This window comes from Chiloscyllium plagiosum, chromosome 17, assembly GCF_004010195.1.
Source record: "Chiloscyllium plagiosum isolate BGI_BamShark_2017 chromosome 17, ASM401019v2, whole genome shotgun sequence".
Taxonomy (NCBI): Eukaryota; Metazoa; Chordata; class Chondrichthyes; order Orectolobiformes; family Hemiscylliidae; genus Chiloscyllium; species Chiloscyllium plagiosum.
Genome location: NC_057726.1, coordinates 18,929,728 through 18,955,358, shown reverse-complemented (window position 1 = coordinate 18,955,358; position 25,631 = coordinate 18,929,728). Strand labels below are relative to the sequence as shown.

General features: G+C 40.1%; 1 protein-coding gene across 4 annotated transcripts in view; it reads right to left on the bottom strand.

The window, feature by feature from the left end:
- Window positions 1-17,572, bottom strand: part of zdhhc7 (zinc finger DHHC-type palmitoyltransferase 7) — a 70,820-nt gene extending 53,248 nt beyond the window's left edge. For all 4 annotated transcript variants that reach the window (XM_043706629.1, XM_043706630.1, XM_043706631.1 and 1 more), the window contains exon 1: window positions 17,400-17,572. The gene's annotated coding sequence lies outside the window, so the exon portion shown is untranslated. The remainder of the gene's footprint in view (window positions 1-17,399) is intronic.
- Between the last annotated feature and the right edge of the window lie 8,059 nt (window positions 17,573-25,631).

The window sequence follows — 25,631 nt, the reverse complement described above, 5'->3', positions numbered from 1 at the left end:
GAGGCAGAAGATGAGGCGTTCTTCCTCCAGGCGTCTGGTGGTGAGGGAGCGGTGATGAAGGAGGCCCAGGACCTCCATGTCCTCGGCAGAGTGGAAGGGGGAGTTGAAATCTTCTGGACCACAGGACGGTGTGGTTGATTGGTGCGGGTGTCCCAGAGATGTTCCCTAAAGCGCTCTGCTAGGAGGGGTTCAGTCTCCCCAATGTAGAGGAGACCGCATCGGGAGAAACAAATACAATAAATGATATTGGTGGATGTGTAGGTAAAACTTTGATGGATGTGGAAGGCTCCTTTAGGGCCTTGGATGGAGGTGAGGGAGGAGGTGTGGGCACAGGTTTTGCAATTCCTGCGGTGGCAGGGGAAGGTGCCAGGATGGGAAGGTGGGTTGTAGCAGGGCGTGTACCTGACCAGGTAGTCACGGAGGGAACGGTCTTTGCGGCTGTGGAGGGAAATATATCCCTGGTGGTGGGATCGGTTTGGAGATGGCACAAATGTCGGCGGATGATTTGGTTTATGCGAAGGTTGGTAGGGTGGAAGGTGAGCACCAGAGGCGTTCTGCCCTTGTTATGGTTGGAGGGGTGGGGTCTGAGGGCGGCGGTGCGGGATGTGGACAAGATGCGTTGGAGATAATCTTTAACCACGTGGGAAGGGAAATTGCGGTCTCTAAAGAAGGAGGCCATCTGGTGTGTTCTGTGGTGGAACTGGTCCTCCTGGGAGCAGATACGGCGGAGGCATTGGGAATACGGGATGGCATTTTTGCAGGAGGTAGGGTGAGAAGAGGTGTAATCCAGGTCGCTGTGGGAGTTGGTGGGTTTGTAAAAAAATGTTGGTGTCAAGTCGGTCGTCATTAATGGTGATGAAGAGGTCCAGGAAGGGGAGGGAGGTGTCAGACCCCACCCCCACCCTCCTCTCACTTATCTCTCCACTCTTCAGGCTCTCTGCCTGTATTCCTGATGAAGGGCTTTTGCCCGAAATGTCGATTTTACTGCTCCTCCAATGCTGCCTGAACTGCTGTGCTCTTCCAGCACCATTAATCCAGAATCTGGTTTCCAGCCTCTGCAATCATTGTTTTTACCTATTTATGAGAATTGACTGTGGTTGCTACTTTGCTATCTTTTATTTCTTGATTTTATTTTAATTGAATTACAATTTCACTATGCGCCATGGAAGAAGATGGAAAAATTACCTCCAGCTTTGAGAACACACACCAAATGCAATCATTATGATTACTAGCCGGAATTCAGTTTACTGTGAAAATAGACACTTGTGCTTTTTTGATGTGCTTTTAACATTGTGTAGTGTACTTGTGTGATACTCAATTCATTAATTCAAATTGTTCCCACTACTACTGCCATCAGTGGCTCCTGCGTTTAGTTTCTCCCAGCATTATGTACATTTTTAAATAATCCCTCCAGATACAACTGAAATCTAAAAGGCCAAAATTTGTAATTGTCATGTTGAGTGTAATCACTTTTCAAGTATTCAAAATTATGCAGTAATAGAAGAGTAGTTTAGTAGAGCAATTCAATATCAAGTCATGAATAGTTCATAAACACCACTTACATGGAATTACATAGAAAATAGAGAAATAAGCATTCAATCTAACCACTATTTGTGTTTACGTCCCACACCACCAGTTATCCTAATTTCATTGACGTTCATTCCATGATGTCCCTTCATTTCTTGTCTTCTACTACCTATCTAAACAAGTCTTCAAGTAGTATGGTCCCTATACTACTTCAAACAGTAATTTCAGTAATGTACCTCACAAGCATGTATACCATACCTTACTCTGCTCACTATAATAACTCACTTACATAGAATGTTATAATAATATCCCTTTATGCTATATTTCTCAATTGTTGAACACAGTCTATTTACTATGTTCCATCCCATTACTTTAAACGTTTTGATCAAATCATCTCATTTGTTTCAATACAAACAGTCCCATTTTTCCTCAAACCGGGCTGCATCTTCCCGAAAACAAAAGCAATGCATTTTAAATTCTAGAAATCTTAAATAACAACAAACACTGGAAATATCAGCAGGTCTAGCAGCACTTAAGGATGGACAAATACAGCTATTGTTTCAGGTCAAAGATTTGCATTGAACAGCATCTTACTGCCTTTGCATAGTATGGAAGCCAACATTTCATAAAGTCCATCAACCACAATCTTGCTAAGGTTTCCTCTCAACTTTTATATTTTATACCTCTGGATCTTTGTAATGGCCACAGTTACTTGAGGTTCTGCTTTTAATGTCCTCCTAACCAGAACCCTCAATTCCTCTGTTCTATGACCCTCATCAATAATATAATAATTACTATTCAAAGCATTACCTGTCATCCCTCATTTACAGACATCAATTCCAACTGTCTCTTTTCCACCCTTCCTCATCTCATCAATATTCTCTTACGGCCACCTTTCCTTCCCAAAATAACATACTGCTACAAAGTTGAGCTATACTTACTGCAAACCTGTCCAAGTTTGCTGTCATTAGTGTGTAAAACGGACAGGAGCCTCTGGAGTCCACACACATATGTGGTGAAATGAAGAAATCCAGTCAGCAGCAAGCACTGTCCTTTTCTGCTAACTGCAAAGTTTAGACCATTACACCTCTTATTGTCTGCAAAGTACGGCACCACCCCCTCTCGCCCCATGTAAAAATCACTATGTGGAACAGAAACAGTTGATGAACCAACCTATGCAGAACATAATAATCCACTTTCTGCCACATCAAAAATCTGCTTTAACACCCATTTCACCTTACCCGCACTCTCTCCTTATCAAATGCTTTCTGAAAACCCATATACAGTATATCCTCTGCACTTTCCCAGTTGCCCAGTCTGTCATCTCCTCAAAGAAAAGTAAGTGTGATCTTCCTCTGAAAGTCATGCTTGCTGCTGCCATTTTTAAAAAAATGCACCTAGCTATTTAGGCGTTTCATGTTCTGTACGTTTAAGATCATACATCAATAGAACAAAACTATACAACCACAGGCATTTATTCCAGAAAGAATACAAAACTTCACATGAACTCCATCATGCTGATTTGTTTAAACAAAGCAATGGATATCCAGCGATGATTTCACAGCTCAAATGTAGTCTCAATGTGCAGATAGTAGCTATTAACTGCAGCTGCAATTGATGATTTTTGATGTCAGTGGGACTCAAATAACATTACTCTCTTGTATTCACTCCCACGTACCAACTAACCACCTTGTTGACTTACAGCTTGATCTTATTTCCTAGGCAGTGTGTGATAGATATAATTGGCATTTTTCTCATTTTTATAACTGATATAAACGCTGAGTAGGTAGCCTAAATTAAATAATGATTTTCCAATTGACAACCAACTTAAAAGTAAAACTTTTTTTTTAAAAAAGGTTTCTATCATACCAGAACATGTCCTGAAAAGCATGTTGCAGAATTTCATTTTTGCTTTTTCAAGGATTTCAGTGCTAAAGGAACAGAAACAAATAGGTTCACTGTAGCATTCTTGTCTCGGAGTCAGATGGTCATGGGTTAACCATATCATCTCTGGTGACAGTCCAGGAAGAGCACGAAGAAAAATACCTGGCTATGTTTGTTGCTCGTGGATCTTAGTGTGCACAGACTATGAACAGTATCTACAATTAAAAACTACTCATCTGACTGCAGGCAAATTGAGTCATTCTGTGGCAAAAACTCAAGTGCCAGCCTCCAACTTGGATCCAAAGGCTGCTGACTGCTGTGGTTTTTCTCTATTTGGAAAATTATTGGACACACCGTGGGCCTGAGTTTAATTAAGCTGGTCAAGTAGGCACCTGATGACAGAGGGCTGATGAAAGGCTCTCAGTATTGAAGGAACAGCAAGATGCCTTTGCAACTAGGTGAGGAGTAGGTGCCCCAAGATAGAGATGCCCTGTTTCCAATTTTATTTTCAAACTTAAAAGATCTGTCCATAGCAACTGAGCTAGGAACTACTCCTTAGGGTGGCCTGCGGCTGCAGAAGATAAGGAATGTCTCTAAACAAACATGGTAAAAACAATGACTGCAGATGCTGGAAACCAGATTCTGGATTAGTGGTGGTGGAAGAGCACAGCAGTTCAGGCAGTATCCAAGGAGCAGCGAAATCGACGTTTTGGGCAAAAGCCCTTCATCAGGAATAAAGGCAGTGAGCCTGAAGCGTGGAGAGATAAGCTAGAGGAGGGTGGGGGTGGGGAGAAAGTAGCATAGAGTACAATGGGTGAGTGGGGGAGGGGATGAAGGTGATAGGTCAGGGAGGAGAGGGTGGAGTGGATAGGTGGAAAAGGAGATAGGCAGGTAGGACAAGTCCGGACAAGTCATGAGGACAGTGCTGAGCTGGAAGTTTGGAACTAGGGTGAGGTGGGGGAAGGGGAAATGAGGAAACTGTTGAAGTCCATATTGATGCTTATCTCTCACTGCCTTTATTCCTGATGAAGGGCTTTTGCCCGAAACGTTGATTTCGCTGCTGCTTGGATGCTGCCTGAACTGCTGTGCTCTTCCAGCACCACTAATCCAGAATCTAAACAAACATGGAACACTGGACATGTAGTCTGCAGCTGCAGCACTGCCATGATGTGAAGGATCCAGTGTTAGACAAAGTTAAAAATCCCACCAGGTTATAGTCCAATAGGTTTACTGTAAGCATTGGCTTTCAGAGCTCCAGACAGGTTCACTGAGCTCCCAAGTATCTGGGCACATGGAGTCCTACAGGAAATTTATAACAAGGCCCAACAAAAGGCTTATTATACCATTAATTATACAAATTAAAGCAGATAGTCTTGGCCCCCAGCCCCCTCCCTCCTCAGGAAATATGGCCCAAAGTGGTTTAAAACCTGATGGTTGGTAAGTCAATTAGCAGTCAATCCTGTCCATTTCTGTATCTGCTCTAATCAAGGCCTTAAAAAAAAGCATCAATTCTATTTCATTTTAGAACTAGCATCCAATTTTAGCAGCCAATGTACAAAAACTGACACACTGTCAGGTGTCATCAAGTCATGGATAGGGTCCCGAAAACTAAGCATTAACAGTTGAAAATGTTCTATCCTATTCAATACAGGTTCAGTGGCCTTAATTGGTTCTCTGGACAAGCAGAAATTATACTGCAATTTATTTTTCAAAGAATATTCAAAATACTTGCACTGTCAAACTGTAGAGAATCCTGGAGATAGCATGGTCTTACTTTTGGATTTCTGTGCAGCTCAAGAAATTAATATTTCATTTGTTCTCTAGCTTGGAAGCTAGCTACAACTATATTCTCTGTAACACAGAACTTTATAGTAAAACTATGTACTAATTTTTTCCCGTCATTTAACAATAAAAACACAGACAAAACGAAATGGGTTTCAGACAAAACTATAAAGTTTCTGTTTTACAGCAAAAGCCAATTAGAAACTGCAGTCGAAGTTGTGAATTTGAGAAGTGATCTGTCCTCAAGTTTCCACTTAAACTCCCATCCCAGTCATCATACATGTAACCCATTATGAACCAGCACTTTCACACAATATTTTCAAGAAAATTATTGATATATTTGTGAGTGGTAACTTTACAATAAAGTCTGCGTAATATGGATGGAAATGCATTTACAAGAGAAAGACAAGTACTTTTTACAATAATACCACTTTAAAATGACTGAAAATGATTTTTTAAAATTTATAAAACTATTTGGGTTGACTTCTATCAGCGATTTTTAAGCTAATACAAAAGATCACAGAGATGTGATATGCACTTCAAATATCTTAATAATTTCTGTTTGATTGGTGGTAGTGTCCTTATGTCTCAACCAGAAGGTCCAGATCCAATCCCCACCTGCCTGAGAGGTGTGTCATTACAGGTTTGAGCAGGTTGATTAAAATAATTTTTACAAAGGAATCGTGTAGCTGAAACTCTAACCCAAATTACAAACCATCAACAGAACCCAAAGATATGTCAATGTCCAATATACAATCCTGCCTGTTCTTTGACATTTGGTGATGCCAGGACAATTTGTTTAAAACACATTTTAAGTTCCACTAAGTGAAGAATACATTTAATGTTTCAGCTATATAGACAGGTAACTCTTGAGATCAATACACTGGCAGATGAAGCAGCAGCAACAGCTGATTAGTTAACTGTAAAATACTATCAATGAAAATCAACGTAAACATTTTGAAAGAAAAGTTGGAAAGCAATGTGTCAAAAGAACGCTGTTCTGAACGCTGTAAATGTAACAGCGAAAGTTTTAATTAGTCATAGTCAGGTGAATAGAGGGTGGATAAAAAGTGCAGTATTTGATTTCCCCTCCTATTGCTGATTCCAAATATTTTCCTTGATTTTATTGTACTATCAGATTTCAAAATCAGTGAAATAATATTTGTGAGTTCGTTTCTTAAATCTGCAAAGCAGCTATCACAGCCAAATAGTTAGCATATCAAAGAAACCAAGAAAGAAAGGGAAAGCATCTGCATTTAAGTCAATAAGTTTACGAATAATACAAAGATTGGTGGAGTTGCAGATAGTGAGGAAGATTGTCAGAGGGTACAGCAAGATATAGATCAGTTGGATGTATGGACAGAAAAAAATGGCAGATGGAGTTAATTTGGACAAATGTGAGGTAATGCATTTTGGAAGGTCAAGTACAAGTGGAAATTATACAGTGAATAGCAGGACCTTGAGGAGTGTTGATATGGCTCAGAGGGAAGAGTACTATCATTGAGCTAATATTGACACCGAGCCATTACATGCTAAACACGTTATGTCACCCTATATTCACATCAGTCTTCACAGAAAGAAGTTCACATGGGACCACAAGACATCTTGGAGATCTTCAAAAGTACATTTTTAGTCGTCAAAAGCTACAAAATTCTGAAGGTACAAAGGTCCTTTAGTTTTAAACTCATCATGCTTTTAAGGCAACTGCAAATCATGATTGAAACAACACTATAGATTCACATTACAGTAGATCATGATAGCCCTTGAGAAATCAAAAGGTATGATTTGGAGATGCCGGTGTTGGACTGGGGTGTACAAAGTTAAAAATCACATAACAGGTTATCGTCCAACAGGTTTAATTGGAAGCACACTAGCTTTCGGAGCGACGCTCCTTCATCAGGTGAAAATTGGTAAGACATTCTCAAGGGCTATCATGATCTACTGTAATGTGAATCCATAGTGTTGTTTCAATCAGGATTTGCAGTTGCCTTAAAAGCACATATTCCATGAAATAAATGTTAGTTTCGCATTTCAATGTCTGTAGCTAGTCACTTGACTTGGAATGCATCACAAGTTACTTTCATACAATTCAGTCAGTCTTTACTGTCACAATTGAATAGAAACAGTTTTGCAAAATTCTGGTTGGCCAGTAGCAATTCCGCAATGAATAACAAAAACAATTCACAAAGTACATGCTTTAAAAACAGGATCTAGTATTTATAATTTCAGTTTCTTGTTAAACTAAAGGATCCAGTTCACAACAATAAAGAAAACTAATCTCTCCTTGAAGTGCAGAAAACCAGCTGGTCATTACATTAAATATACACCACAAGAATGATCAAATCCATTCATTCTTATTTCCCAAATCCTTTCATCTTCAACTACCACCAATCCTTAGCTGCAAAGTTCTAAAGCAACTTAACTACCCCTCTCAGGACCACATCAAAGTTACAACAGGAACAGGATTTTAAAACTGTCTGTTACTGATGGGTACAGCAAAATGAAGCAACATTCAAAATATTATACCATCATTTTAATTTTGAGAAAACATGGCTCTCAATTTTCACTGCTTTCAGAGTATTATTGGGTCGCACCCATTCATGCTGGGTATTCACCCTGTTATTCAAAAAGATTTGCTGGGTCTGGGGATAGTTGGTAAAACAGAACATGGGAGTAGGGTGGTGGAAATTGGGCAAAGGGAGGCAGACAAGGAAGAAAATAGAATGGGAAGAGAGAAGCAGAGAAGGCAATAGAGTAAGACAAAGCCTCTGGCCAGTTGTTCTTTTGCAAGCAATACAAGACAAGGGGACCAGTAAGTAACAGCTTATGAAATCCAGCAGAAGCACAATCAATGTACTGTGTACCTTGTATTGAAAGCAGGCATTTGAGGCAGGATTTTCCATTTCTGACAAGGAGAGTGGAATCATGAAATTTTCTAATTTGGCAGATCCATTTCAGAAGGTAAAAAACACCCATTCAAATTCAATTTTCACTCAGGGATAAGGAAGGCAGTGGGAACAAGCATTGGATGCAATTACATCCATTAAACCTTAAAGCAATTTAAAGACAGTCACAAAAATTGCACTCACTCCTCACACCACAATGTATGACCCCTACCCAACCTCAAATGCATACTAGGTTGAGAGTCAAGACTCCCATAAAAGGTTTCATTTATTGATATAGCAGGAATAAAGGTAAGTGTTGGCTGATTAACAGTTTATGATTATTTGATAAGCTATTTACTCTGATGTTTTGTCAATGATTCAATGCATGTTTGCACAAAGTAATTAAATGTTAAGTGCTTAAAGCTGCTGATATTGAAACTTTTACAGTCTGGTTGATTGACACTTGTTGTAATATGAGTGGCCTGCAATGAAGCCAGGTCAAGAGCAGACTTGCTAAAAGCATCCTTAAATTGTGGGTACTGGGTGAAAATGCTGGAATCCAGTCTTGTCTGCCATTTTTAAAATCCACCTTTGGCTTTCATTCTGACATGAGTCGAAGAGCGTGGTGCTGGAAAGTCTCAGCCAGTCAGGCAGCATCCGAGAAGGAGAGTCGACGTTTTAAGCATAAAGGTCTCCAACCTCGGCTCTACTGCTCCTCAGATTCTGCCTGATCGGCTGTGCTTTTCCAGCACCACACTCTTCGACTCTGATCTCCAGCATCTGCAGTCCTCACTTTCTTTTTCTTTTCATTCTGACATGGTCAAAGATATGAAAATCTGGATCTTGGTATTTGAGGTGGATGGAAGCAGGTTCCAAAGTGGGAAAAGCCAGTTTCCATACAGCAGTCTGATGTTGTAATGTTTTGTAGTGATCAGCTACTGAGAGCCTTGCTGGAAGCAGGCATTCTTTTCCAGATACATTCCTCTTTAGCGAGTTTTGAGAAGATTTGCAGCGCAGGTTGAGGTTCTGGCTGTAGGTTTGCTCACTGAGTTCGAAGGTTCATTTTCAGATATTTCATCACCACACTAGGTAACATCTTCAGTGAGCCTCTGGATGAAACACTGGTGGTGTAGCCGGCATTCTATTTATATGTTTGGGTTTCCTTGGGTTGGTGATGTCATTTAGAGTCATAGAGATGTACAGCATGGAAACAGACCCTTCGATCCAACCTGTCCATGCCGACCAGATATCCCACCCAATCTAGTCCCACCTGCCAGCACCTGGCCCACATCCCTTCAAAGCTTTCCTATTCATATACATCCAAATGCCTCTTAAATGTTGCAATTGTACCAGCCTCCACCACATCCTCTGGCAGCTCATTCCATACACTTACCAGCCTCTGCGTGAAAAAGTTGCCCCTTAGGTCGCTTTTATATCTTACCCCTCTCACCCTAAACCTATGCCCTCTAGTTCTGGACTCCCCGGACCCAGGGAAAGGACTTTGCCTATTTATCCTATCCATTCCCCTCATAATTTTGTAAACCTCTATAAGGTCACCCCTCAGCCTCCGACGCTCCAAGGAAAACAGCCCCAGCCTGTTCAGTTTCTCCCTGTAGCTCAGATCCTCCAACCCTGGCAACATCCTTGTAAATCTTTTCTGAACCCTTTCAAGTTTCACAACATCTTTCTGATAGGAAGGAGACCAGAATTGCACTGACGGTGTCATCATTTCCTATGGGGACGTAATTTCCTGTTCTTTTTCTCAGGGGTGGTAAATGGAATCCAAGTGTTTGTTGATAGAGTTCCGGTTGGAATGCCATGCTTCTAGGAATTCTCATGCGTGTCTCTGTTTGGCTTGTCCTAGATTTCCTAGGCATTCCAACCGGAACAGGAAATGACATCATAGGAAATGGCACCACCGGAAATGACATCACCGACCCAAGGAAACCCAAACATATAAATAGAAAGTGGGCTACACCACCAGTACTTCATCCAGAGGATCACTGAAGATGTTACCTAGTATGGTGATGAAACATCTGAAATGAACATTTGAGCTCAGCGAGCAAACCTACATCCACATTCCTCTTTGTCAAATATTTACTTGAACGCTTCAATTTTGTGTTCATTCTCCAATGCTGGAAATATGAAATGGAGTTAGGTGCATAAGAGAATTTCCACTTCAATTTACGTTTACTGGGGATATGCAGCACTCCTATTTGGAAGATGGCTGTGAACGTGTTCAAAAAATCTGTAAAGTACAGTTATTTGCTTTCTTGTTATTGTAAGCCGTTCACCCATCTCGTTTCGGAAGCATGTATCCTAATCTCACATTCTTATTAATATATCAATTAACATAATGACATATTGCACAATTTGTTTGAAAAGGAAAAATAATGACTGATTTTTGATCACTTGCACAAATCTGTTACATTTATTGGCTTTACTTTTAATCCAATCTACAATGTTCAAAGATCAAAGCATAATGCAGTCACTATTTCCAGTTATGAAAATGATGCACACTATACACAAATTCATAGCATCAAAATGAACTTAGAACAGACTTAATCGCAACATGATAAATAGCCCATATGGATCACATTCACAGAACTACTTCATATCTTACCAAATATTAAATTCACATGCTACTTTTTTTTTAAAGACTTACACATACATTTTATAGCAAATTAATCTTTCATTTCAATCATATTCAGCTACCCCTAGTAAGCAACTATGGTACAATCATTAGCTTTCTTGTACAAATGTCATCACATCTCAAGGAGATGGATCCTACTGACAGGTGAAGTTCACAGAGGTTGACTGAACACAAAATAAAAACGCTGCCTGCAGCTGAAACTGTAAATTCGATCATAACAGATCAGCAAATGTGATTCCTTAATAGATTTTCTTTTAGGCAGCAGCACATACAGAACATAAATGAATGAGCTGTTCCAAGTGAATAATTCAAATCATAGGTGGGCATACATATCACAACTAAAAATTATTCTGTGCAGAGTAATAATCCTTCAAATGACTTGTGCTTGTACATTAGGAATGATTACATTTACTACAATTTATTGTTACTGTGCTAACTTCTAACTCCAATTGCTCTCAGTGTGAATTCACTGAGAGACTGGAGACAGACAGAGAGAAAGAGATAAGAGTGACACTGTACACAGGAAAAGTTGGTAGTATTGAGTGTTCAAAAATAAGAAAACTTTGTTAATTCTTGAGGCAATGTTCTTTAAGGGCATGCTTGAAAAATGCAATCTCGAAAAATAAATACTTAACTCGTTCTTATTCAAGGCTGTTAAAGTAACCTTGTCTGCAGCAAACATTTGTAATCTTAGTTTGAGATTAACAATTAGTCATAAATCTTAGTTTCTCTTATGTTGTTTGAAAAAATAAACATCCATAATCTTAGGTCGACCAGTGCCATGTCCAAAGATTCAACAGTGACTTTTTTTAGCACATGTATTCTTTTGGCAAGTGTCTTCATCAGATCAACTGCTTCAACATACCACCAAAAGGAAAACAAATAAAAATGTGCAGCATAAATAGAATTCAGTAACTCAGGCTCTCTGGATCTGCTTTATTGCATTTACCACAGCCAGAACCCAGCAGGAACATGTTAAACTCTACTGACAGACACCCTTCCCAATCATTTTTGCTGCAGGCAAGGCGATGTTCTTGCACAACAAATATGGAAAAGAAAGCTGCAACATATCCATCTTTGTCTCTCCAGATACACAAGGCAAATATTATCAAGCAATTATAAAGAATTTCAAGAAAAATCTTAGATTTTCAAATGAGACAATATCTGTAAAAGTATAATTCCGAACATTGCAATTCTATCCAACATCAGCACAACATTCTTTTCAATGCCACACGTTGTATAACATTCACACTGGAATATATATATGTATCTTGTGATTCAATATTTACTGAATACAGACATTTTGCCCATTATATACAATACAAAAAAATTGCAATATTGTATTGTTACACAGACTTTTATATTTATTTTTGAACCAGCACTTTCTGCTTCTTCTAGACATTAGAAATAAAGCCCCAAATTGTACCTGCATACAAGTGAACGCAACCCATAAATAAGGAAGACACGATTGCCTTGACACTTTGTGTCAAATTTGGTAAACCTTCATCCATGCCTTTGTTGATCTGACTAGATTATTCCAAAGCACTACTGGTAGATCTCCCATATTCTTCTCCACATAGATGCATGACATCCACTGCCAATGTCTTAAGTTAAAGCAAGTCCCATTCATCTTTGCATTCACTAACCTAAGTTGGTATTCATTCAAACAGACGTTGATTTGTAAAAGTTTCATTCTGATGTTATTTTTAAATCTTCTCTGGCCTTGTGCCCTCCCTATCTCGCAATATATCCTCTAGCCCCACATTCCTGAAAGATGTCTGTGCTCTTGAAATTCTGTGCATTTCCAATTATAAGCACACCATCATTTGGAGCTGTGCTCTCAATTGCTGAGACAGCAAATTCTGGAATTCTCTCCCCACACCTCTCCATCTCCTTAATCTGCTTTCTTCAATTAAGACTTTAATTCCTACATCTTTGACCATGTTTTTGGTTACCTTTCTTTTGATATGGCTTAATGTCATGTTTTGTTTATTTCCTTACTCTAAACAACAACTTGAATTAAAATAATGAATATAGTGCTTCAGAGCATTATAAAACAATCACCAAATGATGATAGAGTGAGCTGGTAGAGTTTTCTTATTTCTATGGTGTTTCCAAATAACCAGGATAAAGCCAGTAAAGTTTATCCAATGTTATTTTGTTTCAGTAAACATAAAAATGAGCTATATTAAAAGACTTAGCTATAATGCACACCCATTGCAAAATTCCTATTGATATCCTATCACAGTTCAACAACCCACTTCACAGTATCTCCCAATTTGCCACAAATAACAGAGTATAGATCTTTGTGGCAAGTCTCCATCACATTGCTTTGTGACAATGCAAGTTAATAAAGGATGAGGAAACTATTTACAATGAAAAATATTTCATCGAACCATCTATACTATGCTTTAAATATTTCACTGATCATATATAATCAAAAGAGTATTTATAAACAGAAATTTTATTTCTACTACAGTCAAGGTTTAGTGGACAGCAAAGAAGGTTACCCTGAAGTACAATGTGATCTTGATCAGATGGGCCAATGGGCCAAGGAGTGGCAATGAAGTTTAATTTAGATAAATGTGAGGTGCTGCATTTTGGCATGACAAATCAGGGCAGGAAATATACACTTAATAGGAAGGCCCTGCTGAACAAAAAAATACCTTGCAGTGCAGATTCATAGTTCCTTGAAAGTGGAATAGGATAGTGAAGACGACATTTGGGTATGCGTGCCCTTATTGCTCAGAGCATTGAATAAAGGAGTTGGGAGGTCATGTTGCGGTTATACAGGACATTGGTTAGGCCACCTTTGGAATGCTACATTCAATTCTGGTCTCCCTGCTTTAGGAAGGGTGTTGTGAAATTTTAAGGAGTTAAGAAAAGATTTACAAGGATGTTGCCAGGAGTGGAGGGGTTAAGCTGTAGGCAGAGGTTTTATAGGTTGGGGTTATTTTCCCTGGAATGTCAGAGGTTGAGGGGTGACCTTATAGAGGTATATAAAATCATGAGAGGCATGGATAGGTTGAACAGACAAGGTCTTTTCCTTGGGGTGGGGGAATCCAAAACTTGAGAGCACACATTTAAGGTGAGGGGTGAAAGATTTAAAAGCAACCTAAGAGGCAACTTTTTCACACAGAGGTGGTGCGTGTATGGAATGAGCTACCAGAGAAAGTGGAGGAGGCTGGTACAATTGCAACATTTAAAAGGCATCTGGATGGGTATATGAATAGGAAGGGTTAGGAGGGACATGGGCTAAGTGCTGGCAAATGGGACCAGATAGATTTAGGATATTTGGTCGGCATGGACAAGTTAGACCAAAGGGTCTGTTTCCATTCTGTACAGCTCTATGACTCTTAGCTGCAGCAAACCCAGATGTCTCAGAGGAAGACTTCATTTTGTTTTCATCAATAAAATCATGTAAATCTCTATTCATATTAATTTAATTTTAGAATCTATTGCGCACTCTGCTTCAAGATAGAATTACAGATGGTTGGAGAAATGGGTAATATTTTCCAACAATGCTATATTGTATTTTCCGAATCTCATGCTCTTGCTTGTTCCTCTTTCCCATTAATATGAACCTGTCATACAATTATTCAATAGTTATCCACTTAAAGGATTTCATCAATGCTCTATAACACAGAATTCCACATTTCAACTGATTCTCATGCATAGCCATTCACCTGCATTGTTCTTTCGACTGCAGTGTTTTCAGCAATAGCAATACTGGCATAAGTGGTGCAAAAGATCCCAAAGAATGCTAAGTGCAAATTTGTGCTCAATACCATTCAGGTTTGCACTAGTTTTAAAAACATTGCCCTGGAAACACACACTGCTCACAAAATTGCCAACAGGCTTTATGTGAATTAATCATTATCGAACATTTCACTAATTGCACTCATTTGCAGGTCTTGGAGAAAGCACCCAAAATTAAATTGGAGCTTTTGCATGCAAGAACACTCTAGGTACAGCTTAGAAGATTTTGAATGTTTCTCTTCAATGTACAAAGGAATTTATTACTTTACCTTAATCTGACTAGGAAATAATTTTTGCATAAATTTTAAAAGACATTCTAATTTAAAATTAGGTTACATGTAGATGGGTTTTCACTTACTAATAAAAAATAAGGATTTAAAATCAAACCATTAGGTGTTAATCAAAACTCATTCTTAAATATATCAGGGAATATATTTTAATACATTTTTAAAAATCTGACATTTCAAAATATTTCGCAATTGCACTGGTTCATAGCAGATTACACATTAGACAAATTGCAAAGGAGTTAAGAGGAACCATCTGGGCAGAGACTTGATGATCAAAATTGATTAAGGCCAACTGCAAGATCCTGGAAATTATGGACCATTTACCAAATCTTGGGAATCTCCTCTCGATGAAATTCATCATTGCCTTCAACCTACCAGCTCCGAATATAAGAACCAAGTTCATAGAGATCCCCACATTCCTAACTTTCCCAGAGATTTGGACACAAATACTAAGCATCTCAGAAGGACTAGACAAACACCACCAGCAGTGTCCTAACAAGATCCTCCAAATCTGGTAGAATGAAAAGTGACACAATAAGACGGTCCTATCCCATGCTAATCTGCTCAGCATTCAGGTGCTGGAGAATCCCCCCGAGGACAGAACAATGCTTTAGGGATGTCCTTAAAGCATCCCTGAAGATGTCAAACATCCCCAGTGACTCATGGAAAATCTAAGCTTGTATCCAACCAAAGTACAGAAGGCATATTCAGGAAAGGACCAGCACAGAGAGACTTTGCTAAGAATGTGCAGAAGCAAAATCAATGCAGATTCTGAGGGAGCACACAAACCTTCAAACAGCCCACTTACTCAAACTTTTCAAAGACCATCTCCCTGCATGCAGCAAGAACACAGTCTGCACATTGTGCACTGGATTTATTAGCCATCTTTGAACTTATGAAACCAGTGTAGAAATGGAGAAAGTGAGGACTGTAGGTGCTGGAGATCAGAGTCGAAGAGTGTGGTGCTGGAAAGCACAGCTAGACAGGCAGCATCCGAGGAGAAGAGTCGATATTTCGGGCATAAGCCCTTCAATCAGGAATCCTTTCCAGCACCACACTCTTCGACAGTGTACAAATAGATCACTCTCAATCCCAAAGGACAATATATGACAAAACTTGTTCAGTGAGACAGATGAAATATTGGACACAATCAAAACCAAAAAAGCCTATAGCATTTCATGCATGCATGCATGCATTGGTTCTTTGAAAGATCCATCCAGTTATTCACACTGACCTAAGCCCTTCCCATAACTCTGCAGATGGTTCCTGAAAAGGACTTCAAACCACTCTGTTTGCAAATGATCAAACAAGATGAATGACCAGGCTCCATAATGCTTGTAGGATATTTTTAGGTCCAAAAATAGTACTAACCGGGCAAATTCAATAAAAATGCTGTCAAGTTAAATCAGGATAGAAATTAGATGTTCAAGAACCTGAAGGTCTTGGTCACGTACGGCATGAAGATGATGTGTGCAATAAATTAATTTCAATATAGTGAGGTTACAGAAATATGAATAATGTTGTCTTTAAATGTTGAAAGACAAACATCCAGTGCATCACTGCAGAAAACAGGACTCAAAGACAACAAGCCAATAGGATTGGAAACTGTCAGAAGTTATTTTTTGTGTGTAGGAGCAATGTATAGCAAATGTCATGGTTCAGTCACCTTTAGGTTATTTGCTTGTGTTAATTTTTAAGCCAATGCATTTAGTCTTCATGCTCTTCTACCACATTCGTGACATACAACATTCTTCTAAAATGTCATCCATGATGTGCAGAGTGCTGGCCAATAAGGTAAATCGATCATTGTTAAATGCTCGCTGCTAAATTACTCTCTTTTTGCTAGATAAAGGTTGGCATGGCCCACAACTGATAGTTCAATAATACTGATTCTTAGTGTAAATCATGAAGTTACAGCACTGTCCATTGTTATTGCATACTGTTGGTTTACAAGAGCAAATTACAACGATTTATGCAAGAATATAATTTGGCAGATAATATTAAATTTAGATTCACTTGAATAATGCTGTGGTAAAATCTGTTTGCTTCCCTTCGTAAAATTTATACAGCTTGCGAAAAGTGATAAACAATGGAATTATACACTTGCGTGCACACTGAGCACATCATAACCTCAATTGTTTGCCAAGGATTCGTTTCAAAATGACGATTTCCCCCTGACCCAGCTGCTCTCTCCTCACTGTAGACACCTGAAAATATTGCAATGTGCTGCTGAATTTCAAGATGCAGTGAGCTCCCCTCACGGAGACGTTTACATTTTTGACTTCACATCGGATCCAGTGTTTAACATGAAGCAGCCCAAGCGGTTTATAAAAGGGGGAAATGCCAGTAAAGTGGATTACCCCAGGATCAGGAATATAACCTTGGGAAGCTTCTTTTAAGAGAAGAACCATATAAGAAAGATCGATATAGAAAAGACCTAATTCAGCACCATTGCAGGTTTGAAGGTTATCAGTGAGGGTTTAAAGAATGGGGAATGATTTAAGTTTAATTTTTATTTGACAGGATAGTGGCCTATGCCCGACTCAAGTCAGGCCGGACAGAGGGAGATGCAGAGAACGACAATTAAAAACATGCTTTATAAGCACCACAAGATCTTCTTACCTGTCTCTAAGATTAAGAATGGAGAGGAAGGGGTCAGGAGAGGAGACGGCACGGAAATTAAGTTAAAAGAAATGCAGCGCCCTTCGGCGAGAGTTTCCCATTTTCCGAGCGAGCAAACTCCGGATCTTGCTCCTGCTCCTTGGCACCGCGACCGAGCTCGAGCTCGAACCCGAGCACGAGCCGCACTTCCGCGAGCGCTTCGGGAACCTTCGGGGTCCCTCGGGGGGGGGGGGCGGAACGGAGGGATTCGGGGAAAGACTCGGGCGGGCGGGGATCGGAGAGATTCGGAAAACTCGGGCGGGCGGAGATCGGAGAGATTCGGAACGACTCAGGCGGGCGGGGATCGGAGCGATTCGGAAAGACTCAAACGGGCGGAGATCGGAGAGATTCGGAAAGACTCAGGCGGGCGGGGATCGGAGCGATTCGGAAAGACTCAGGCGGGCGGAGATCGGAGAGATTCGGAAAGACTCGGGCGGGCGGAAATCGGCGTAGGGCGCATTTGGTTGTGACAGTTCGGGGAGTGGGAGGAAATTTTGCAACAAGCGTGATTTGCTGGGTTTCAGAAAATGTGAAGGTGTAAGTTAAAGAAAGGTGCAGAAAATCTAAAATTTCCAGCATCAACAATGTTTTGCTTTAACAAGAGCTTGGCTGTTGTGGAGAGAGAGAATAAATCATTGGATTGGAGATAAGGGAGGTGACACTGAAATTGCACACAAAAGCAACAGGAAACAAAGATCATGCAAGGAATTATACATCGGGTTGAATTGCAAGAAATGTTTGCTGCTGCTGCTACAAATCGATGAGATTACAAAGCCCACTGCTGGTGCATGTAACAATACTATGATTTTAAGAGGTGTTTTTATGAAGAATGAGATAGAGGTGCCCATCCATTTGGTCCAAGCCAATAAAGTAAACAGCTTTTGAGGCCTTGATTTTGTTTTTAATATTGGAGCAATAGGAGCAGGATGAAGGAGTGGGGTCAAGTTCCCACAGAACCAGAAATTTTAGTTTAACTTTCAGTAGTTGTTGGGGTCTTGAAGCTGGGATGTGGAAGCTGTTTATTTCTCTCTGTGTGTTCCAGCTAAAAGCTTGTTTTTTTTTCCTGCTGCTAGAATTGCATGAAGACAATCTATTTTACTGAATTTGCCTTTGCCAAGGTTGTATTTATGGGATGTTGCAACTACGCAGAGCAGAGGAAAATCACCTATACAGTGTACTCAAAAAGAACGGATACCCAACGAACACAGTCTGCCCATTTCTCAGCAACAAACCAAAACAAGCAGACAAAACACGTCCAGAAACCCTAGCCACTCTCCCCTATTTCAAAGACATCTCAGAAATGACTGCCAGACTATTGGCATCAGGGTAGCCCACAAACCCACCAACACAAAAAAGCAGCAGCTAATGAACTTGTGATTTGGAGACGCAGGTGTTGGATTGGGATGTACAAAGTTAAAAATCACACAATACCAGGTTATAGTCCAACAGGTTTATTTGGAAGCACTAGCTTTTCGGGCGCTGCTCCTTCATGATGAACCACCTTTAAGCAAAGGAACTTGAAAGACTGTATCCAGACACAAGCAAGACTAATGTCATTTACAAAATACCTTGCAAGAACTGTAACAAACAATACATTGGGCAAACAGGCAGAAAACTAGCCACCAGGATATATTACAACTAGAACTCTATCAACAAACACATTGACTTGGATCCCAGTTACCACCCCTGAGAAAAATAACAGGAAATGACATCACCATAGGGAATGATGTCACCACAGAAAATGGCATAATCAACCCAAGGAAACCCAAACATATAAATAGAAAGCGGGCTACACCACCAGTGCTTCATCCGGAGACTCACCGAAGATGTTACCCAGTATGATGATGAAATGTCTGAAAATGAACCTTTCAGCTCAGCGAGCAAACCTACATCCATTGGTTCAAATTATTATGGTCTCAAAAATTACTCTTCCATCTTCACAGAAATTTGATTTAATGTGCAGAGAATCCATGAAAAGTGAAATGGGAAAAGAAAGAGTGGGGATACATATTCGCTACACTTGTAGTTAAGGGAGTGTTTTGTACCAACATTGCTTCTCAAGCTAACCTTTATAAATTAATTATTAAAAGAAACTGAAGTAAACCTGGCCAGATTCTTGGATGCTTAAGAAGTCAATTTGGACATTATTTTTTGAGATTGTTGGTTTGCTCACTGAGCTGGTGGGTTTGGTCTCAGACTTTTCATCACCAAGCTATGTAACATCATCAGCGGGCCTCTGGTGAAGTGTTGATGTCTTGTCCCGCTTGCTGTTTAGGTATCCTGGTTTGTTGTGGTGGGTGATATCCTTGCCAGTTCTGTTTCTGATAGGTTGGTAAATGGGGTCCAAACCTATATGTTTGTTAATGGATTTCTGGTTTGAATGCTAGGCCTCTAGGAATTCCCGCACATATCTCTGTTTGGCTTGTCCCAGGATGGATTTGTTGTCCCAGTCAAACTGGTGTCCCTCTTCATTTGTGTGTATGGATACTAGTGATTGTTGGTCATGTATTTTGGTGGCTAGTTAGTGTTCATCTATCTGGTGGCTAGTTGCGTGCTGGTTTGTCCAATGTAATGTTTGGTGCACTCCTTGCAGGGTATTTTGCGTATCACTTTGGTTCTACTGATTGTGGGTACAGGATCCTTTAACTTCATCGGTAACATATAGATTTGGACCTCATTTACCAACATCTCAGAAACAGAACCAGAAATGGCATCACACACCACAACAAACCAATACCTATAAATAGCAAACGGGACAAGACACAAATGTTTCACTGGAGTCTCCCTGATGATGTTACCTAGAGTGGTGTTGAAATGTCTGAGAACAAAGCCACCAGCTCAGCGAGCAAACTGATAGCCTGATCCACAACCTGAGCTACAAATCTTCTCTAAAATCTCAATTATCTTTTGAGCATGGCACTAGCTGAAAGTACATGTGCAATTGGTGATCAAATCAGTCCATGTCAGCTCCTGCTCATTGTATTCTGAATGCAATTTGATTCCAATATTCACTAACTGAATTTGTGATGAGCTGGTTAGGCTCTGTGCTTGGTCCTGATATTGCAAATACAGTTGTCAAGTCAATATTTGGCTTGCTCCTGCAATAAGTGTGAGTAGAATGCAGCTAAAGCCATAGTGTAGAGTGCTGTTTCCAAGAAAAAGAAATTCAATTCTTATCTATTTTAATATCCACTTCATGTTTAAAAACAAGTGGATCTGATGACAATGCAAGGCTTACTGTACTTGTGATTTACTTACTGTACAAAATTCATCCCACCTAGAATTCTTATGTTTTATACTTGATTATAAGGCAATATCTAAGGCTACTGTAAGGTTATCCCACTTCATACTGTGTAATTGACTTAAAATGCTACAAGTTTTAAACTAGTTATATGTTAGGGCTGTCAGTGATATCTCATTTACAACATAGATTGGTTCTACCACACTGCTTACAATAACTCATACTTATATTGATGCAGTAGAACATTTCAAAGTATCTTAGGAGTGTTACTAAACAACATTTGACACTAAGCCACATGACATATTAGAGAAGAAAACCAAAAGCTTGGTCAAAGATGAAGGTTTTAAGGAGTAGCCTTGTAAATGGAATAGGGGGTGAGAGAAAAACAAAGAAGGAGGGAGCAAATTTCACATCATATGGCCTAGACTCCTTAGAAATGCATATATAAAAATTAGATTGTTTGAGTGAGTTTACCACACAGCTATGGATGGATACTATCCAACTCATTATCAACACACCCAGCATTACTTGCTTCAGACAGGAAGCCCACGATTTGGCAATGAAACATGTAGAAACAGAAAAGCTCATTTCCTCTTGAACGAGCCAGCAATTTCAGGCATCTTCCAGCGATGTGAGTTTCTGTCCAGATAGCTTTTTAAAATATTCTAGAAAGTGGACTAATTCATGGGTTTTGAGCCTGTTATGATCCTATATGTGGAGCTTTAGCTCTATCCACCTCCAAGGCCCCTCAGAAGAACTTTCACATTATTTTGTCATAAAGCAAAAGCTTGACTGGCCTTTATTTCCTGCACATTTAATCTTAGAGGATTATAGCAATGCAGTTTGTATCTGTGCAGCAGCTTTAACATAATAATATTTCAATGTGCTTCATTTCAACTTTATCAAAGGAAATTTGACCCAATGCTGTATAAACTGACATTAAGAGAGAGCAAGAAATGCAAAGAGGTTTAAGAAACAAATTCCAGAATTTAGGGCCAAGACAAGTGAACTCACAACCATTAGTGGTGGAGTTGTGAAAATTAGGAATGTATTAGAATTGGAGGAATGTGGAGGGTTGTAGGGTTGGAGCAGACTTTAGAGATAGAGAAGGATGAGACTGTGGAGGGTTACGAAAATAACTACTGCCATTTTCACACCCAGTCGTACCAGTCAAGGAGTTGTTTTCAATCACCCTTTACTCTGCAAAGCATAGAAGGGAAACAATGATAGACACGGAAAGAAAGATAGTGTGGATCACAGGCTTCATCTTCTAAGTACATTTAGTGCTCTGAATGACTCCATATGCACCCCATTAGGAATGGTTCTCATTTGTGTCTACAGGATGTTACACAGGGTGGTTCCGAGGTGGTCAGTATTACTTTTTCTGATAAATATTAATGAACTTCACTTGGGTGTACAGGGCATAGTTTTGCCTCTGGAGGATGGATTTTACAGTATACTGTGGTACACCCGAGTGCTGCACTTCATTGTCAACCTAGATATGTGCCCATGTTTCTTGCGTGGTACATGCACAAACAAATGTAAAACAGACAGAAAAGAATCCTATCTCCATCCACCTATTTCACTCTCAGCTACCTTCTCATCAGCTCCACTCCCCTCCCATTTATCTCTCCAGCCAAACCCCCCCACCCAAACCCCCAGCTCCTCCACCCAAACCCCCAGCTCCTAGCCTCATTCCTGACGAAGGGCTTTTGCCCGAAACGTCGATTTTCCTGCTCCTCACATGCTGTCTGACCTGCTGTGCTTTTCCAGCACCACTCTAATCTTGACTCTAATCTCTGGCATCTACAGTACCCACTTCCACCTAGAAAAGAATCTATCATTGACCTCACTCCCCATACTATTTTTCTTTTGATAATACTGAACATCTTGAACCCCTAAGTGCAATTTGTGACAACTGGCAACAAAATTTCAGGAGGAATTAATTGCACAGCTGAAGAGACTACAAGAAAATATTTCCTTTGATCAATCAAATTTTCTAGGAAGTTCTTTAATTTGACCTACAGTAGCTTTATTTAATTACAGACTAATTGTGCAGGCACTCGTTGAACCCTCTGTGATGCTTTCAACTGACATCATTTTATAGCAAAACATAGAATTATAACTTTACAGTTCCTTTTATTCATGAACAGCAATAGCTGGATGTAGAAAGTATCTTTATAGAAGTCCAAAGTGAAATTAGTGCAGGCACATTAGGCAGTTTGAAAGCTGTCTCTGTTCTTTGAATCTTAAATTGACAGCTATGCTAATTCAGGCTCACTCACAGAGGTCCTTAAGATATCATATTTCAGCACTAACAGCACTATCGACAAAACTTGCATTTATACTTTTATAACAGAAACATGATGACATTGAAATGTTTCATTTTTCATGAAATTAACTAGTTTTTTTGTATGGGCAATGACATCCATTGCAAGACTGGAAGATACTGCTAAGATTGGAACTAAGTTAAAGTATGACTCAAACAGTGAAGAAAAAGATCTGACTTGTTCACGTTTTAAGTTCAAATATTCATCCAGACACACAGACCAACCATGGGGAACAAATATGCACCCCAATATGCCAACATTTTCATGCACAAGCTCAAATAAGACTTCTTTTCTGCACAGGACCTCCAACCAACACTATACACCAAATGTATTGATGACATTTTCTTCTTCTGACCCGTGATGAGGAGTCACTGAAACAATTACAGGGTACATAGTGATATCAACAAGTTTCATCCCACCGTCAGACTTACCATGGGCTACTCTTTAGTATCTGTCTCATCCTTGCACACATGCATCTCCATCAAGGATGGGCACTTCAGCACCTCACTCTACAGCAAACCCAGAGATAACCTCATGATGCTACATTTCCCTAGCTTCTACCCAAAACATATTAAAACAGCCATCCACTACGGACAAGCCCTCCTCATACACAGGATCTATTCGGATGAGCAGGAATATGATGGACACTTGAAAGTGCTCAAGGATACCCTCATAAGAACAGGGTATGATGTTCAACTCATTGACTGCCAGTTCTGACGTGCCACAGTGAGAAACCGTAATGACCTCCTCAAGAGACAGACACAGGCTGCAATAGAAAGGGTAGCCTTCATTGTCCAGTATTTCCCAGGAGCTGAACGACTACGCCATGTTCTTCACAGTCTGCAACACATTATTGATGAGGATCAGCACCTCACCCTGACCTTCCCACGCCTCCACTTCTTGCCTTTAAACAACCACCAAAACTTAAACAGATCATGATTCGCAGCTAACTGCCTAGCCTTCAGGAAAACAACACCGTACAACCCTGCCACAGCAGCCGCTGCAAGACGCTGTCAGAGTATCAGCATTGGTAACACCATTATATGTAAAGACAGCTCCCACCACGTATGCGGCAAGTACTCATGTGACTCGGCCAACATGGTCTATCTTATACGCTGCAGGGAAAGATACCCTGAGGCATGGTACACTGACAAGACCGAGCAGATGCTATGACAATAGATGAATTGACACTGCACAATAATCACCAGGCAGGAGTGTTCCCTCCCAATCGGGGAAAACGTCAGTGGTCCGGGACATTCGGCCTCGGACCTTCGAGTGACCATTTCCTCCAAGGTTGACTTCAGGACAAGCAACAATGCAGAGTGGCTGAGCAGGAGCTGATAGTAAAGTTTGGTAGCCATGTCCTCAACCGGGACCTTGGGTTCATGTCACACTTCAGGTGACCCCACTGCACGATACACTCACACACACGCACACACTCCTACATACTCACACACCCACACAAAGCCTCCATCACACATAAGCTCTCTCTCATATGTGCACACATACACCCCTTGCACTCACACAACACACACACCCTCTCACACATACCCCATCACACTCACTTACACACACACACTTAACGAAGCTTACACACACACACATACGTACACACACACTCTATCATGTGCACTCACATGCACACTCAATCTGTTGTTCAAAAAAGCACACACATATAACCTTATGGGGTGAATTTGTTTCTTGCAGAATTACAGGAATTCATGTAAAACTATACAGAGGTTTGTCAATCTGACATAGCATTGGAATACAGACAGACTTCACACCTATTGTTTAAAAAGTTGAGCTATCTTGAGAATATAATTTAAAATAAATTCTGGGATTTACACATCAAAGGACAGAAACCAGCATATCCCATTATAAAAGATGAAAGTTTTAATCTCAGATTGTTTACTATATCACATCTCCATGACATTAGACTCCTTTGGCTATAAATTCTGTGAACATGAACTTAATTTCCGCAACCACCTGATGAAGGAGCGACGTGCCGAAAGCCAGTGCTTCCAAATAAACTGTTGGACTATGACCTGGTGTTATGTAATTTTTAACTATTCAAGAGAAAAGCACAGGCTGACAATATGGTTTCTCACTGAGGATGCTTTGACTTGAGGATCTCCGAAGATAAAGGTTTATCTGGTGTTGACCAGCCATAACATGCCATTAAGGGAGCAGAAATATTAGACCCAGTGGTACAATACTGACATGATGGAGAAGACATTTAATGGATCTAGAAACTGAGATTAGGCAAGTATACACCTGATGCATTTGGCTTTGTTGATTGAAGATAATATTGGTGCATTCACACTATGCAGACCATCAGAAGCAGATTTAAGATTCTATTTATAGACAATAGACAATAGGTGCAGGAGTAGGCCATTCAGCCCTTTGAGCCAGCGTCACCATTCATTATAATCTTGGCTGATCATCTTTTCAGTTCTTCATTTTTAGAGTCATAGAGTCAAAGAAATGTACGGCATGGAAACAGACCCTTCGGTCCAACCCGTCCATGCTGACCAGATATCCCAACCCAATCTAGTCCCACCTGGCAGCACCCGGCCCATATCCCTCCAAACCCTTCCTATTCATATACCCATCCAAATGCCT